Genomic DNA, 19947 nt, shown 5'->3' on the forward strand with positions numbered 1-19947 from the left:
ATTCAAAGTTGAACTAAACAAACAAACCTTTCGAAACATTCAGCGCTCAAATTAATGCAAACAAAACAGCTGATGGCTGCTGTCAAAACAAATCTTTCATTTTGAAATAAATTTGGTCGTATTTATACAATTTCCTTACAAAATAAGAACTATTTCCTTTTTTTTTTATTTACAGAATATGGATGAAAAAAAAAATCAAAAAAAAAGGAAAATTTGGGGGACCTGCGTGGCAACAGTCGAGAATAAAAGCCCCGGTAACTATTTGCGGCACTGGCGGTTTTTTTATGATCCTCCAGAGTTTAAAACGCTCTTTGTTAAGCGAGGAACCGGAATTCACAATGGCTACTGGGCCGTGACGAACCCAAGGCTAAGGAAGATTTGCTCACAGTTCGTAATGCCGTTTCCAAGGGATGCGTCTTCGAATTCGTCGCCACAAATATATTCGACCCTTTCGCTTACTACCTGGAGAAAGACTTTTCGGTAACTCCGTTCAATCACAAGAATTTGGGAGAAGAACACAACTTTTTACTCACAAATTTGTTCATCAATACAACATTTGACAGCCATCGTTAAAACAATTTAAAAGTCAAATGAAAACGTGTAAATGTTCGGTGTGAACGATTTTCGGGTTTTTAGAAAACATTTTGCTGAAAACCCGTTTTGGGTTTTGGTGTGAAAAGGCTAGTGTTAAAATGTTCTATAAAGTCGTAGTTAGAGATTAAAATATCTTTTGAATAACTCATTGTGACATTTCATCATTTACACTTCTTCCCAATCATTTTTAAATAAATTAACAATGTTTATATCTTTCCCTTTCCACTTTTCATAAAAAATGAAGATGTATGACAAAAAGTTGCATCAAGAAAATAAAATCTAAAAATCTGCCAAAAAAGTATAAATACTTCAATTGTGTGTTTACCCTATTTAAGAAAAAATATTCAAGCAAACCTGGCAATACTGTAACCAAACCAAATGACAGCTCTCTGTAATCTTATCTGGCATGTCAAATCGACATATCAACCAAAGAAACATCCAAGAAAGAAGTCAAAAACACGTATAGCCGTTTTGTATAGCACCTGAGATGAGCTTGAAATTGAGGAGAGGAAACATATCTATCTAATTTTGAAATTACATATTTATCTTCATAAAGATGTATATGTAGATTTATATATGTAAGTATATGCAGACATATTGATAATATGCACTCAAAGCCAGCAGAGACTGCATGTCTTTTACTCTTTCTACTGTCACGTCACTCAATAAATGGTTAATAAACGAAAAAGAAAATACTCTCAATTCTGCATACTCAATACTCATGTAAAGTGCGAACTCGCCTTTATTGTCAATATTTAAAGCAAAACAAACTGACGTCGCTCGTCGTGTAGCGTCATTTTGTCTTGGGTCCGGTCAGGTTATTCTTCAATATTTTTCTAAGAGAGGTAGGTCAGCAACACCTAATTACTTCACTTCACATAATAGTACACAATTACACACACACATTCTCGATAATGTAAGTAAAACGTCAGAATTGTTGCACTTTTTTGCTGCACATTTCTGCATCTTTTCACTCTCAAATAACTGCGCTTGTGTGCAATGCATAAGTGTCAAAATTGAGTGCAACTTGAGTAAAAAGACAGTACAAAACAATTGCAGCAAAAGCAATTGCTGAGCTTAAACTCGTAGTCGGGCCAAGTTGATGCATTTTTGCATTCACTTTTCTTTGTTTCTCAATTTATAGCTATTCCACTTATTTGCAATTGTATCTGCGAATGTATGTGTAATGCAATGAGTGAAAAAGTGCAAAATGTGTGCAGTGCCATGATTGATAATAATCACGAGCGAGAGTGGAAAATTCAAAAGAGTAAGAGAGAGTGCAATTTTCATTTTTTTTTCGCTCATCGTTCCTACTTCGACTGCGCTGCTAATGTTACTACTTGTACTTGTGCTTATGTCAAAAAAGCGAAAGGAAGAGAGAGCGTGTGTATTTGCAATATGTACCTATATGCGTTGCACTGCACAGCAGCAGAATGCGCCGATGCACTTTGCGCAGTGATGCTTTTGAGAAGAAAAAGAGAAAGAGATACAAACATAGGGAGTGAAGTGAAGTATGGTGGATTGGATGCACTGAAATTATGTGTTTTTATATTTAAGTAATTTAGATTATATAGCGAGATGATGACAACTACTGACAACCAACGACGAAGGGGATTCAAAACAACAAGTGCAAAGGACGACTGCAAATGTAATACATGTAATTGGGTTGGGACTAGGGTAATAAAAAGAACAGTGCCCTATAGTTTCTTTCTTTCTTTTTTTTTTGTTCTTTTTCATCATGACAACCGACAACGATGACAGCGACGATGACGATTGTGGATGGATAGAGTTGAACATCAATATTCCGACGATGGCGATGACATTTAAAGCCCCACCCTTATGCAGACAAATTGGTGCACAAAATTTAAACTTTATTATATTTTATGTCTTGTGTTATTTTTTTTTTGATTGGTTCTAATTAATTGGAAGATATGATGTACTCTACGTTTGACAGTTGATAATCGCATATGTTTGCTTATGGATTTTATTATTTTAACTGTATATCCAATTCTATCTTAAGGTTTTATTGATATGCATATCGATATGTCAGAGAAAATAGCTTCTGATACCTTAAGGTTTTGATTTTAACAATTTTCAATGTTTATAAAGTTATTGGAAAGTCTTCTAACTTTGTTTTTGATTTTAACAATTTTCAATGTTTATAAAGGTTCGTTTAGAAACTCTTAAAGCTGAGAATACACGATTGGAAAGTCTTCTAACTTTGTTTTTGATTTTAACAATTTTCAATGTTTATAAAGGTTCGTTTAGAAACTCATAGAGCTGAGAATAAACGATTGGAAAATCTTGTAACATTGGTTGATCTTTCGCAGAACATTTCAACAAATTTTCTTTCAACCCTGTAAACACCCAGTTTGAAAAGATATAGCAGTCAATCGTGTGAAAATTTTCTATCAAAAAATTGGCCAACTTTCACCTTCCACACCCGATTTTTTGTATTTTCAAATAAATGGACGATTATCAATTGAAAGATAACAAATTGTCAGCCGACTTTTTACCAAAATCTTTTCTAATATTTGGATCCAATCAAACAACCGTTTAAAATGACACTTTTTACTTTATAGAAAATCGAAAATTGTCACCTAATTTGATGCTATTGAAAGACTGACTTTTGACAGTTCGGAAAATATTTGAAGATCTTCCGATTGTGTATATTTAGCTTTGGTTTTGTTTTGAAATAGAAGAACGAATTAGATTTTATTTATAGATACGACATTACGTAATGGCAGACCGGAAGCAAATGGAATGTAATGTAACAAGACATGTTAATATTTACTCTATCAAGTAAACAAACAGAACTATATAAAATTGACAGCAAATTCTTTATAAATGTATGTTTGTTCAATTTTTTTAATGTTTACATAATGTAAAAATTCATTAAAAATAATAAAATGATTTATTATTGGTATTTATACTTATATGTATAGTTAAAGTCAAACAAGAGCTTCTAGCATTAGACACTTTGGGTTTAGTTTTGATATTTATGACGTTTTCGGTTGTCATTTTTAACAATTTTATCGATTAGTTTAGATGGTTTTATATCTGTTTATACTTTCAAATCTTCATGCATGAAATAAATTATCGACCAAATTAAAAATAAAATATCTGTTGACATTTCTTAAAATATCCATTTGTTACTGACCTAATTATAAATTTTGTTCTTAAACATGAACAAAAGCATAGCTCTAGTTTTGTATAGCCATATAGACAAAGTGTCAACGTTAAGCACTATAAGGACTTTTAGATAAAAAAAAGTTATCTACATTCATATGAATAAAGACGGAAATACTTCAATCTTCATCCCGCCGGAACCTACTTAGTTCAACTATTACTAGTAACACGCAATGGGGACTACGTCACGTCGAGTTGTCTCGCCGCCACCTCCGCCATCATCATTGTCGTCTTCGCCATGTGCATATAATATTCCTTACTACAAACTTCTATGCAAGTATATCCACAAAATGTTCTACATATCAATCACTGCAAGCAAGTGCTATGATAAAATAAAAATAATCACTTGAAACGTCACAAGATGACAGTTCCACTACTAAACTAGTTCCCCAGTGCGTTAAATGTTGACAACTATAAAAATAAAAAAGAAGAAACCCCCCAACTCAATGATCGCCTCTACATCTACATAAATGTAGTTCTTTATTTATTCAATTTGTTAATAGGGTAAATGCACATGGTTTCAGTATAATATCAACAAATAAATCCATGAATGAATAGTAGAACGAACGAACAACAACAAAAAAAAAAGATACAAAAAAACTACAACAATTTCACTTTCACTAATTATGTCAGCAGCGTGTAGTGCAGTGCAATGGTAATGCATATTTTTCCTCACTATTTATCTTCTTGGTTGATGGACTTTTTACTTAACACGTTTTTTTTTCTGTGTCTATTTTGTTTTCTAGCATGTTGCACTTTTTCTTTCTATGGAATTTTAATTGCAATATAGAAAATATACGCAATCGGTAATTATACGGGGGACACGGAGACGGGACAACTACACTGTGCATATATATTTTTCACAACAAAACAAAATGAAAAGAAATTATGTGATTTTTTTTTTTTGTTGATGAATTTTTATAATGCAATGAAAATTATGAGTGATGTATAAATTATAAACGTCACTTGATCTGACAGCAAAAAAAAAACTTTAGAGCTTACCTTGGGTTGTTTTGAAATTACTCAAGTTTCAGCTTCTGCAAAGAGAAAAGACAATTTTAAATAAGTTAGAATTTTAGATTTATATTTAAGCTTAAAAAAATCTATTACTACGTTAAGAAAGTGAAAAGAAATCGTTTAGAATAAATATTTCGAAAAGTTTTGAAAAACTTAAAGATTGGACTTATCCAAACACTCACATGTGTACAAACGCACTAACCCACACACATATTGAATTGAGTCTGCGTCAGAATAAAAATTGATAGCTCTCACATTTTGTCAATTATGACACTTTCGAAAAACTGAAGTTATCTTGCGATAAAAAACCTCTACTATTTCGTTTATCTTTTTCGAATTTGAATACTGTTCGTTTTAAACTTCTTGTTTGTTGCTATAGGAACAGAATATAAGAAATGTTACGTCTTTGAACACATCCGAACACAAACGAACAATGAATGTCCCTTACGAAAGTTTAGTCAACTAAAAAGTTACCATAATTTCTTTTAGTTAAGCCTCTATCATCAGATTAGTTGCCCATAAGCATTTCAATCAACTTCAAAATGTTCACTAACATACACATCTATGTACACAATAATTGAATTTCGTATGCGTCAGAATGAAATTTGACAGCTCTCACTTTTTGGCCATTATGACCCTTTCGCAAAACTGAAGTTATCTTAAGGTAAAAAACACTTCCACCAGAATTTTTTTGAGACGAACGTTCACTTATTTCATAAATCGGGCGTTGTTTTTGTTTGACAAGAAAAAAAACAAGCTTGTCCTAAAACATACATATGTATGTTTAAATCTCTTGTTCGTTTGTATAGAAGAAAATAAGAAAATTTACATTGTCAAAATCCCCTAATGGTCTTTATGTTGTATTTATTGAACTGACAAGTTGCTTTAATTTCTTATACTTATGCCTCAATTATCAGATTGATCGTCCTTAAGGGCCCAACTATAATAGACTTAATCGAAAGTAACCTAATGTCAAAACCGAAGGAAAAGTTATCAGAAGTTATCGTCAAAACAAAAAGTAACCATAATGGATTCAATTAACTTAAGCAAATTTGACAATTGCTTAAGCTCGAGCCATTTAAATTGTTAGCGAAATTTAACGAAACTGAGCAGAACGTCTATTATGGTTAGTGACATATAAGGTTGCGTATTGGTTCGTTCACTAAAGCTGACTTAAGCTCGGTTAAGTTTATTATAGTTGGGCCTTAAGTGTTTTTAACTTCAGATAATGGCAGTTCTTCTTCAAAATAGAAGAGAAAGCGTTATAAATCGAAATTTCATTTGGAAAATAAAATTTTTCTTAAATAAACTCCTACACAATTTTCGAATCCGCTTAGATCTTTTTGAATCATTCTCATGTTGTTATTTACCTAATTTTTCTTAAAAAAATGCTTTTATCGATCACAAAGAAAAACAAAGAAGTGCGATTTGATGTTTAATTTTCCAATTTTTCTCGCAGCATGTAAACATTGCGATGAATCTATTTTGACAGTTTAGAATGACATTTTCGACTGTCGATTCATTAGTTTTGTTCTTGGAATATGTGTTAATCGTTGATAAATTATATCGGTTTCAATGACTTATCCTTCCATTTCGAATAGGAAAATATGATTATTTATTTTTCAGGATCGAAACCTTTAAATTATTTATACACACTCACGTGTATTCACCGTTAAAAAAAAAAAAACACTTTAAAATGTAAGTATCAAATTGGATCTGTTTGATAACTTTATTGTTATTATTATTATTGGGAGCGTTCTTCTATAACCATGACAGTAAAGAAAGACAGTAGTAATTTTTTAAATATTTAAGTAGCAACTAATCATTCTCATTGAATCTCAACTCCTTGCAAATGCTTTTAACATGATCAGATAGGTTCATTTCTTATATTTTTATGTTTTAACTAAAATTTTGGTTAATAATATGAACAAAAATATTATGCCTGCACATATAAACTTTGAATTTTTATTAGCCACTGTTATAACAAGAATAACAAAAAAAAACTGAACACTTAATTTGGCATTACAAGTTGAAGTTCGACATTCTTTCCACAACATTAAGCTCTATACCGAGACCGAACGGACCCCGAGAACAACCGACCCATGCCATCTTCCATCGAATTCCAAAAGTATTTCCATTTCCAGTTTCCAGTCCATCCACTTCAAATTCTGTTTGGAGTCGATGCGGTGCGGTGCGTGGTGTAACGTGCAACGCAATGTTGCAGTGTTTTGTGGTAGCTTGTGATGGCGCTCTACGCTAACTTTATATACATCTGTAGTATGCACAATCTCTTTAAGAGTACATTACTTCAAATGATGATCTTCTGGCTATAAACAGAGATAGTCTTGGAACTTCACTTTCAACCAATAAATTTTGCTTTTTCTTTTCTTTTTATACATAAACGTATTTTCATTAATTCACATCTTCCTTTGGTTGTTGAGTCTTGACCATATATTCGTATAGATTATATTCACATTGAGTAATAAAAAATAACAAGTGAATGTATCTGCAAAAATGTGGTTCAACTATTCTTGATATGGGATTTTCTCATCATCAACATCGTGAACATAACCTTGTTTGTTTTTGTTTTCATGTTGTTTGGGAACTTCTTTTTTTTAAACAAGATTTTAAAGTTTCTTTAGCGCACACAGGTTTTTCAATTTCAATTTCAATTTTTTGTGGTGATGATTTTGAAATGGCATATTTATGCCATCGTGGTATTTAAAAATACAAAGCACATCTATGGCCTATTAAGGTTTTGCTTGTTGATTTTCTTCTCACAAATAAAAACAAGATGGATGAAAAAATGATATCGTGCTTTTATCTGCAAACATAGTTTTGTCATTTATTTTTTTCGGATCGGAAAACTCTTTGTTTAAAGCCAAAAGCAGCACATTAGGTGGCACACAACATGAAACCAAACGGCAACGCTTTTAACAACTATTTACCATAACCTAACTGTTTGTTGCTGTTGTTAGTTGTCAGATAGTAAGTTGCTGCGCCACCACTTAAGACCCCGACCACATGACCATGCGACCAAAAGATTTATCATGACAAAAAGTTGCCAATTGGTTTGCCATAAAATCGTGGGTCTATGTGATATTTTTTTTTGTTTTTTTTTTTTTTTAAGGTGCGGGTGCGACTTCAATATTTAAGTTCCCCTCCGACACGCGACACTACTTTTGTATATCTAAATGCATTTTTAAGTTGGCTCGTTTAATAGTTAATTGTGTTTGCACTGTGCAAGCACCTTTAAGTCGAGATATAGTTGAATTTAAAAATGATGGTAATGATGTGGTATTTGGTATTTTTAGGTTTAAATTTTAAAAGACCAAACATTTTGACGTTTGGGGATTGGGACACGCTGTAAAATAGTAGATATATCATTTTTATAAATTATTCATTCAAAAGAATCATTTAACCATTATAAAAGACTTAGACGTCAGTATTTGTTATGGAATTAAATGTTTATTATACTATATGTGGCATGTACAATATTATGTACATATCAAAGACAAAATAAAGAACTCAATTAATTGGTATGCGCAGTGGGTTAAGCACGATTAGAGCCAAGCCATTGGGAAATTTTGGGTTCGTTTATGTACATGAGGTACATATATAAGTCCACGCGGTAAAGACATATATTGTAGATATACCTTAACTTAAACAGATGGAAATATTCCAACTCATTTGAATTTGGTTTCGAAATAGTTTCTGTTTAAGAGACAGAATTTGGTTAGTTGTTTTTTTTTTTTTTTTTTGGAATACCTACATACAAATTGTTTAGTGGGTATTTGACAAAATATATTCAAATTTAATTCATCCAGACAGAGCCTGCGATTTGGATTTGGATACCATGTGGTTTTGTATTTTGATTGAGTTTTTTTTTCCTTAATTTATTTGTTTGTTAGAAGTCACTCATTTTGAGAATCATTCTTAAAAGTATAAACAATTTCTTAATGAATCATTATAATTGAATATAAATTGTTTACTCTTTAGGATTTCGTTTTTTGATGTTATTATGCTGAAAGAGTTAAAAAAATATATACATATTTATGTATTTATATTTCTTGGAATATTAGTCATTTTATGTTTCATAGTATAACATTTGTAAAAATCAATAACAAATCGCCTATTTGGGTTAAAATGTTTTTTCAATATGGTTTTAGGGAAATATGGGGTAAAATAATAAGAAGTGAAAAAATAACATTATTTTTAGAAACAATGTTAAATATGAAACCAGCAACCATGTTCTTTAACTCAGGCGATACTCGGTTATCGGTTCTGGAAAATTCCCAAACTATTCTGCCTGGAATATCCACTGAAAGGCGATAAATTGAACTGTCAATCTTCTGTCACCACGAAATTAAAAAGAAAGAAATATTTAAGGTTTCAAAATAGTTTGAAAAAACGTACTCGTATGTTTTCAATAATTTTATTTTCGGAAATAGACCAATGACATAAGATGCGTATGCATAGGATTACACTTCGTTGACATCGTTGTTATGAGACGAACCATAATATCCTGGAATGTATAATAATTAATAAAGTTTCGAAATGAATTATATATTATTTTGCTAGTCCTTTTTTACAGTGGCGTTTTTTTGTTTGCATCTGTTTTTATTATGTTGATAAATTTTGACGTTTAAGAGCCCGTTCACACGATTCGATATTTTCACTGCATCGGATATTTTCTCGATTCGGTGTCTTTCGGTTGGAGTGTTCAGACGATAACCGTACACCGTACTCGTACTCGTACACAAAAACGACTATATACTAGCAATAAATTATTCGACAGTAGCACAAACGAAAAATGACGCATTATCGGTTAAAATATCGAATCGTCTGAACGCACTGTCTATAAATACATTGCCACAAAATCGACCTAATTGGTATTTTTACCGTAGGTATACAGTTAAATGCCGTATCGTCTAAATATACTCATTTAAATTATATTGACACTGGCTTATTGGTAAAATCGACGATACGGCAAAACCGCCGATTCGGGATCGTGTGAACGGGCTCTAAATCAGAAAATTGTTCACTTTTCAAGTTTACAGAACGCCATTTTTTAGCACTTTCCAGTCATTTTCATTCCACATTTGGCGTTTTTCTTTGAGCTGATAAGCCAGTTGATACGAGAGGTTTTCACCTCAAAAAAAAAAAATCCAACAGTTTTGAAAGTTGTCACACTTACTAAGGGATAGTGATGACCCATAAAAAAGGCCCCAAGAATCCGACGTGAGCTCTAGCGGCAGTTAAGAGAAACGTTGTGCTTCTGTCAGTTATTCACGTTTATTTTAAAAACTATTTGTCATATCATAAAATGTTGTTTCACAAATTTAAAGCTCATTAAATTTTATAAAAAAAAGCTTCAATAATTTTGTTCGTATCTGTTATAGTTTATAAAATAACTCTAGCGGCAGTTAAGAGAAACATACGTTTTTTTTTTGGTTTTCCGGGTTTATTTTGAAAACTATTTGTCGTATCAAAAAAAAAATCTTCTACAAATGTAAAGATTATTAAATTTGAGCACTGAGCAGAGTCTGAGCGAATAGAGTAGAGTAGAGTTCTGAGTAGAGTATGTTCAGAGCTCTCTACAAGTTGTTTTGTTTAGAAAATGAAAATCAAACCTGACATAATTCAAAACCTTTTTAGAATAATTTAAAACAAAATTGTAAACAATTTAGCTAATTTTAGAAGAAAAATACCGGGAAGAATTTATATTTAATCCTAGTACGCAGTTGAAGTGAAACGAATTTTTTCGGCGGTCTCCAAGTGCAGAGCAAAATGAAAACGAAAACCACAGCGGAAAAATATTTGTGGAGAGTTCTGTCTGCTGTCAAAAACAATTGACAAGTTCTGACAGTCAGATGCTGGCAAACAAAAGTGGAAAAGAATTATATTTATTAATCCTAGTACATACTTCCTCGTGAAGTGAACGTTCGCCAGTGGAGAAAGTGAACTTTTGACATTGCTCATTGGTACACACTTGTGAGTACACGTTGTGAACATTTGGAAACCAAATGTCAAAGCTTCACCAACAGTTCCCGTACATTTTGCACGTGAATTGCCCGTGAACGAAAACTCTCCACTTTGTTCTCCCCTCAGCTTCACGAGCAAGTTCACGGGTGAACCAAAAACTAAAATTTGTATGGGTTCACGAGATGGTTCACAATTAAGCCTAGTACATACTTGTGAACCATCTCGTGAACCCATACAAATTTCAGTTTTTGGTTCACCCGTGAACTTGCTCGTGAAGCTGAGTGGAGAACAAAGTGGAGAGTTTTCGTTCACGGGCAATTCACGTGCAAAATGCACGGGAACTGTTGGTGAAGCTTTGACATTTGGTTTGTTCATGTTCACAACGTGTACTCACAAGTGTGTACCAGTGAGCAATGTCAAAAGTTCACTTTCTCCACTGGCGAACGTTCACTTCACGAGGAAGTATGTACTAGGCTTTATGTACTAGGCTTTAACATTTTGTTGAGCAGTTAGTATATAGTTTTTTTCATTTCTGCAGCTATATTACACTAAAGGATCGGAACGGCTAAATTATTTTTGTGAAGCTTATGCTCCAACTTCCAAATAGCTTCAATGGTTTCAACCAACGAAGCCAGTTTCTTTTTTTCCTCCGAAGAGAAATCAATTTTTTTTCTTTGGTTAATTTTTTGGAAGTTGAAGTTCACTGCTCGTCTTCATCACTTCTTGCACATCACCAATAACATCTTCAACATCCTGAGTTTCCTATTCAGAAATGTATTGTTGGACAAATCCATTTTATTTTTAATTTTAAATCAAATATAAATCAAAGTCAAAATATCGAAAGTCACGAGTAAATAATTTTTTTTTTCAATAACAAAAATTAAACGTCAAAATTTCGCAAGCAATTATGTAATATGCCGGGCAAAGAAATTGCGAACGAAAAGAGTGGAGAATTGTAGTAAGAAATCTAGTACAGCTATCCACTAAAATTGTTAAGCTGAATAGGGGTTCGTTCGTGGACTATAGTCTTACAATGATCTATATTTGATGGCATTACAACTTTTTGTAAAATAACAAAGAAACATTACAGCTTATTTCTTTTTTTTGTATAATTAAACACATTATTCGTGTCAACTTCCAAAATAAATCTTTATTTTTAGGTTTTATTCTACAGTTAATACCGAGTCGCAATAAAAGTTTCAGGATAAAAAACATTAACAAAAATGATCAACTAAAAGTTAAATCGTCAGCTCTTTTAAAAAAACAGACAGTTAATTGAATTAGCAAACATGGAAAAAAACGTTCATCTTGAGTTTTAAAACTACGTAATGTTTTTTGTATGTTGGACACTATTTTACGAACACGTCCATTGAGTTTCAAGAAGGTTTCAAACGTACTAAGTTCAAAATGAAATGCTCGAAAATTGATTTCGATACACAAATAAATGTCAAACTTAATCTTAAACTTTTATCAGCAGCGATCTTACTACGAATGTTGTATTTCTTATTCATATAAATTTCTGTATTGAACTGTGGCTAGTTTTTTCAAAAACACACTCGTAAAGTTGAAAAAAAACATGTTTTTCATGGCTGCAAGTTCACAGCAAAAGAAAATCACTTGCAGTTTACAATTTACTATAAAAACTTATAATAACTGAGGGTAACTTTATTTAATTTAACTTTAAAAAATGTCAACTTTTATAGTTTGTAAAGTTCATACAATGCCTGTTTTGTTTTTTTGAATGTCTCTCATTTTCTATCCATTTTAGTCTAAAGCTCTGTTTGATTTGTGTAATAAATAAAATTGACAATTGACAAGTCTGTTTGATAATGTGAACGCACTTTGTAAGACAAACAGAATAAAACGAATTCAGACATATTTTTTGAGATAAATTAAAGTTTTCAGCAGACTTGAAAAATACAAATTAAGTAAATTTCTTTATCTTTTAAAACTGAGTTGATGTTCTGAGTATAGAAATGATTTGTAATATCTTGTTTAATTGATTTAAACGCTCAAATAGTTGTACATTTGAGAACGCGAATTTGGAATCAATAAGGCAGTAATTTTATAATTCTCTGACATTTCCAATTTCCTTTCCTTTTTGATATTTGATTTCTGTGGCAGCATTCTGTCAAACATATTTAAAATCAGTAGACAGCCATTTTAAAATTCTGAACTTTTAATTTTGATAACCTGTGCATCATATCTGTCATATTATCTTAGCTTTTTGTAAATTGATTTTTATAAGAGCGTTGAAGACAAGTTATATGCAAATTAAATCAAAGCTTAACGGATCTTAATCAATTCCTCAATTCTCAAAATTTCCATGGACAGACATATGTATTTTTTTGGAAATCAAACTAACCTTAAAAGAATATTTTCGAATTTCGTCGCGAATGTCAAATACACAATCTCCATAAATCTTTGGCAAATGCATGTATTTGTTTTTACCTTTCTGTTTCTATCGATCGGTTCGATTCGTTTAGAGCAGATCTGTTAAATATCGCGCAAGTTACCTTACAATTCAGCAAATGCATTTAAATTAGATTAAGGTAGATCCTCGTATTATAACGAAAAGTTTCCACAGTTGCTCTGTGATGGAGCTTCTTGTTTTTTTTTTTGTTTTGATATGATGCTGCTCATGCTGTACAACTTTTTCTTTCATTGAATGTCTTTTTAGACGATGCGATCATTGCAAATGCTTCTTCCCATGCTGATCCGCCTCCGCCAATAAATTCTTCTCCCAAAGCCTATAACCATCACATCATGCTATGGGCTACGCGATGCGACCAGTCTTGTGTAGTTTTTGTTTTGTTTTTCGAATAAGCTATGGCTATGTGATGTTGAAAGTGAACGTTCGTTCAGTGGCTTTGGATCCCAAGAAGTTGCATGCTACATTAAACACCATTGTTACACAGCGCCATTCCGCCATTTAAACGGGGAGCGACACCAGCGGCGCGGTGGCGAGGCGATGCGATACGGCCGGCGACGGCAACACAGAAATGTCTTCTCTTGTTTAGCTAGCTTGTTGCATCTTTTTTTTTTTTGAGCTCGTGTTGTTGTTTTTGTTGAATGTATCTCTTTATGGGATTGGATTAGAAATTGCAAGTTGTCGAGATCAAAATAGGATGTTGTATACCTATCGACGAACATATGTGCGGATTACATTTCTAAAGGTGGAGGCGCGTCTATCTACTATACTATGGCTATGGCTATGGCAATGAAGACGACGATCATGATGATGATGATGATGGTGCCATGTGCAATGGAACGTTTTTTGATTTTTTCAAAAGTTTGTTTGGCCGGTTTTACCAGTTTACTTGGCTAATTGTATAAGTTCTTCATCTGGATCATCATCATTATGATGATCGTCGTCATCGTTGTGCTGTTTACATATATTTCATTCGTGTACATTGGTCGTGATCATCATCATCACCATCACCATCATCATCTTCATCATCATTGCTATCATCATTATCATTTTATTCATTATTCTACAAGTCTGAAGAAATTGAAAGGAAGCCCACAAATTAAGTGTGGGATTATTGTGTGGCGGTGATGATGGTGGCCCATCATGATCCATTCAACTCTTCAGCGAGTGGAGCGGCAGCAGCAGTCTCCTCATTTCTCTAAATAAAAATGTACAGCACACATATTGTTGTATTATCATATCGTCATCGTTGCCAAGCGTTGCGAACTTTGTTAAATTTAAATAGACAGGCCATTTCCGTCGTTTTCGACCTAGTTTCGCTTGAATTGTTGATAGAGTAATGTGTAAATATAGTAAATGCAGTAAGTGTATCTAAACTGGGTGATGTTTTGAGATAACGTACTCGTATAAGGAGCATTACGAAAAGGAAAGTGCATTCTTTATTTTAAGACGTTTTTTTTATATTTCTACTTAATTGATTTTTTAGATAAAAATGCGGAACGGAAGTAGTTAGGCATTGATAAGAAACTATAATATCCGCATCGACATTGGCGCTGTTAACGATTTGGTTTCGCTTTGAAATCTGAATGCGTTTTTAAGTTAGACAGAAGGAAAGATTAGACAGCAAAACGAATTGACATTTTGTCGATAAGAATTCTTTTAAAGATTTGTAGAACATTAATTAAATTGCTTTGTAAATAAAAATAAATAAATTATGTGCCGCAACAGTCCACTAGGTCCTAGTGACTTACAACTCTCAACCATTCCTGTATGCAAGTAAAGTTGTCAGGAATGGAGGGGACCTACAGTTTTTAAGTTAATTACTTTACTTGATGTAATTTCGATACACGATACCACAAGACTTCATGTAAAATATATTTAGGTGTAATTTATTCAGTTGATTTTCTGGGCAAACAGAATCAGTTAAGAAAAAGTTCCATAAAGCAGTATTCACATGAGCGCGAACAACGAACGACGAATGAATTACAAAATGTGAGTTTATATACGTTTGAAGACATATTTCCACACAAATTATTAACAAAACTATAGCAATATAGTTTCTATCTGATTTATGATGCATACTTTTACTTTTCAATGTCATGTATATTAAAAAATTTACGGACTGTCATACTTTAGTCGCGTTCCACGTTATCCACACTCGCAACGAATAAAATAAATAAAAAATGTTTCCTTTGACATCCTAAAATATGTTAAGAACTTTTCTGAATATTTTTCCAGCAGTCTTATTAAGGAAACGTATTCGCCTTCAATTTTCCGATTTGCATTAAATGGATGTACATGAAATCTTTTTCTTGTTTTTTTTTTTTTCATTAACAAGGACACCAATAACTTTATTTTAAACAATTATAGCTTTGACTCAATCGTTTGTTTTTAAAACAAAACACAATAATGATAAACACAAAAAAAAAAAACAATTGTGAAAGTCAAACTTCATTCCCGACGAATTAAAAACTCTCATGTGAAAGAAATGTCAAAATCGACGAATATTCGTCCATTCGTTGGTCGTGCTCATGTGAATAGTGCTTTAGTTTTAAATATTAACTAATACGCAATTATCTAATCGTGATGTAAATTTCAATGTTTACCTTTTTACTATTTTTGCTTTATGTGTATTTTTTGGCAAAAGATATTCACCCCAAATGTATATATGTATTAAAAAGAACTCTTTCACATCACTTCTTTGTATATTAAGGTGTATACATATTTGAACAACATGAATATTTGCTAATTTTTTGTTAGTAAATTTCATGCATTGTCACTTTAAAACGCAAACAAAACAAAACATTTAAAAAAGTAGTTTACATAGATTTGTTTGAGTTCTTTTATTCTCAACTATTCCAACAAAACACATTTTTGAAGTTTTGATGTAGTTATCTACAGTATTTTTGAAAGGTGTGGTGTGTATCTAATCTATAAAGGATTTTTTGGAATAAAAACACTAAAAGATTCAAACTATTGACAGTAAATAAGAATGTATCGATTCTTCATAGCTTTTTGAGCTTTCTGAAGAAACTTCATTTGTTTGGATTATTTTTATCTATAGAGAACAATGTAGGCAACTTAACATTACATATAGAATATACTCGTACATCCACTTATTTTCCTTATTGGTAATAAGCCACTTCAATAAAACAAAATAAACCAAACTACAAACAAACTTTGAACCAAGTGTAAACGAGCAATTGTACTTATTGCACTGAACATACTCATTTTTGAAATTATTCTGTCATTGATAGATTTTTGTTTACTGACAGTTTGCAAAAAGAAGAAAAAAGATCGTCCTATCTCACTTACTTAATTTTTCCCTCACTTAGCGTTTTTCTTTTTTAGTTCAGAGCTGAGCTCGAACTGTCAAAAAAAATAATTATGCTTCTTTTTGAGCTCTGATCGTTCAGAGATTCATATTCGTGTTTCTTTTTCAGTTCTGAACATGTTCATAGCGCGCTCTTTGAGCTCAGAATAAAATAACAGAGTAAACGGAGTAAAATGCTGAACACAAACAATTTGATATTTGACTGCCGGGAAATTAAAAAAAAATCGTCTGCAAAACAATAAAAATGGCAGAAGAGGCTGGTCACTCATGTGCAGAAGGAAAGATAACTTAGAAAAAAACTAATTGCATATAACATTTTTATGAATCAAATTTATTTCAGGTGTCAAATGGAACAACGCTATGACTGTTTTTTTAATTAATTTGATTAAAGAAAATTTTGAACGCCTTCAAAGATACGACGATTCAAATCATGACAGTTTAGTGCTCAAGTTGTTTCATAATTAAATCAGAGAGCTCTGAACATGTTCTGCTCAGAACTCTACTCTACTCTGTTCGCTCAGACTCTGTTCAGTGCTTAGCTCTGAACTAAAAAAGAAAAACGAGAGCTGATTTCACTTTTTCTTGACTGAAAAAAGCTGTTGACATTTAAGTTGACAATAAAGAAACAATTTAGCCAAACTTCAAAGTTGTTAGTTTTATTTAAAATTTAGCTTTGACTTTGAACGAATGCTGCTGGTTTTTCAAACTTTTTGAATTTGAACAGAAATGGCTATCGAATTGTACAAAGAAATGTAATTTCTTGGAGAAAAAACTTTTCAATTTGTTGGTATTAAAAGAAGATTGTTTTCTTTTTGATAATAAGCGAGATCTGGAGTTTCTTGACAGTTGTTGTTATGTCAAACAAAAATTGTTCAAGTCTTCCAGTATTGGAATTTGTAAGAATAATTTAGGAGCGGTCATTGTTAAAAATGTTTGATATGTTAGACTACCAATATCAACAATGAAAACTAATTAAATTTCATAAACTCAAATCGCAAAATAATAGAAATATTAAACATTAATGTAATATATCTATTTTTTAAAACATACCATCAACTCAATATTTAGTTGTTTTTGTCAACAAAATAATGAAAGGCCATAAAAGAAATCAACGTTTAGTTATGATAAAGAATTGTTTTTAAGTTAATTATTTTCTTCCCAGCAGTCATTTTGACAGTTCAAAACTTTCACCTCATCTCTCATTGCAACTATTTTATCTCTTCAACAATTTATTAATTAACAATCTGATGACGTCGTATTTTTACAGGAGGTTAGAAACGTTTAGAAACGACAATAGCAACGATTGTTAACAATATTTAGAAAAGATAAGACCTCTGACTAGATTAAGGCCCGTTTGCTGATACGACTCATAACGATTTAAGTACCACATAAGTAACTAAATGAACCTAAGTGAAACTTATTTTATGGCGAAGAAATAGTAGGGCACAACATCTAAAGTTTCACTTAGGATATCTCACAAGATGACATTTCAGTAAATTGTTGTACCAAAAGAAATAGTTCTTTGTTCAAACTAAAATAAAATAAAATAAAAATTAATTTTGAATTGGTCGATTTGCTGGAAGATGATGTGGAGGTTCTTGAATTGATTGAAGTTGGTGTTCTCCGTCAGGTTTAAGATAGGAATGAGTACTTTTTTTTTAAGATTTGACGAAAAAGATTTCTTTTGACTAAAAAAATGACTATTCATGTATTAGAACATTATTTTATGGCTATTTTCATAAACAATGTTCTAGTGAAATAGCCAGTTGCATTCCTCCCTTCAAACAATGTAACCGTAATACCCGTTCTTTTAGGAATGCCCATCAGTTTACCCTTGAGCCCAATTTCGAACGTACAATAAAGTACAGAGATTCTTTTTTTAGTCGCACTACACGAATGTGGAATGCTTTACCAGACTCAATATTTCCCACTCATAACAATGTGCAATGTATCCTCCCTTCCCAATTGCTCGCACTGTGTATAATTATTATAAGGGTATTCATATCCCCTTGAGTGCGCGCACAATACAAAAGAAAAAAATCGAGAAGGATCTAAAACGGCCTTATAACAGGTTTGATACATGACTTTTATAACAAATCGTTGAACAAAACTTTCCGTCTTCTAGAAATAATTCAATTGCAGCTATTGGTAGCTCTAAGATGCTTTGCCACAGGCAATCATCTTTTAAGTATTTCTGATTTTGGAGGGATAAATGTTGCAAATGTTTTAAGAAAAGTTTCAAGAGTTGCCACAGGAATTGCAAAGCTGTATAAAAAATATATTAAAATTTCATCTACATCATCTTCGGTCACCTTCCTTATTTCTTTTTTCCTTATTAAAATTTGTTTAGTGCTTCAACGGTCCTATAGCATGCTGAGTACGAACATGAATTAAAATTCAATGTTATTCTCTCCCAAGCTGTTTTTTTCCTTAACTCCATCTGTTTTATTTTTAATTATTGATTTTTCCTTATAAGCACATTCTAAAATTTGGATTTTTTGTCAGCCATTATTAATTAATTTTAAACAAACGCAAAACGTTTCACAATCTTTTCATAAATTTACCGTTTATGAAATATCACACATACTTTTACGCAATTTAATTTTTGTTTTGACGTTTTACATATAAACGAAGTTAGCTACGTTTCATTTTATGTGTAACTGAGTACAGTGAAACATAAAAATTTTCTGACAACCAAAAATAAAATATGTTATATTTAGAATTTAAGATGTACTTAGTTATGGCACAGATTTAAGAAGAGTATCAGCAAACGGGCCTTAAACTGGCATCATTGTTTGAATGTTTACGAATGCGGTTTTGTTTGGAACTAAAATAAACTACAAACTTTGAACTTGAATTGATTTAGTGTAAAAGAGCTTTAAGAAAATTACACAATTCATCTACAAATTGTAACTAAAAATAATGGGGTTCATAGAGAATTCATGAAGTCGTAATTTCTTGATCTATAGTTTAAGGCTTGTTGATTTAATAAACACAGATCTTATTCATAATCAATTTTTCTGATCTGTTTAGTAAAACAATAGTTTGAGGTTGTATTCTACTACAATAATTCAAACTTGTTGTTTTGTGCTATCATTACTCAAACGATAACTTTTATAAATGAATTGAACCGTGTTTTGTATATTTTTCTTTCGCAGTACACCAAATAACTCCTCTAAGAAATACATATCTTCTTCAATTGCGGTATCAATCGACATTTTTATTTGATATTCGAATATTTTCAGCTTTTCAATTCACAAACAAAAATCAAATATGACATTTGGCTGTGATTATAACAACTTAAACACAGCAATTGATTCCTATGTTTATAGTTAAACCACAGATTAAACTCTAAACTTAGGTTTAAATTTATTTATGAATAGCCTAAACTCTGGAC

At 31.8% G+C, this 19947-nt stretch overlaps 1 protein-coding gene across 2 annotated transcripts in view; it reads right to left on the reverse strand.

Moving 5' to 3' along the window:
* The window catches only part of LOC129945587 (solute carrier organic anion transporter family member 74D), an 85546-nt gene that overhangs the window by 35558 nt on the left and 30041 nt on the right, over positions 1–19947 (reverse strand). For both annotated transcript variants that reach the window (XM_056055414.1, XM_056055413.1), the window contains exon 3: positions 4786–4820. The gene's annotated coding sequence lies outside the window, so the exon portion shown is untranslated. The remainder of the gene's footprint in view (positions 1–4785; positions 4821–19947) is intronic.

Source organism: Eupeodes corollae, chromosome 2 (genome assembly GCF_945859685.1).
Source record: "Eupeodes corollae chromosome 2, idEupCoro1.1, whole genome shotgun sequence".
Classification (NCBI taxonomy): domain Eukaryota; kingdom Metazoa; phylum Arthropoda; class Insecta; order Diptera; family Syrphidae; genus Eupeodes; species Eupeodes corollae.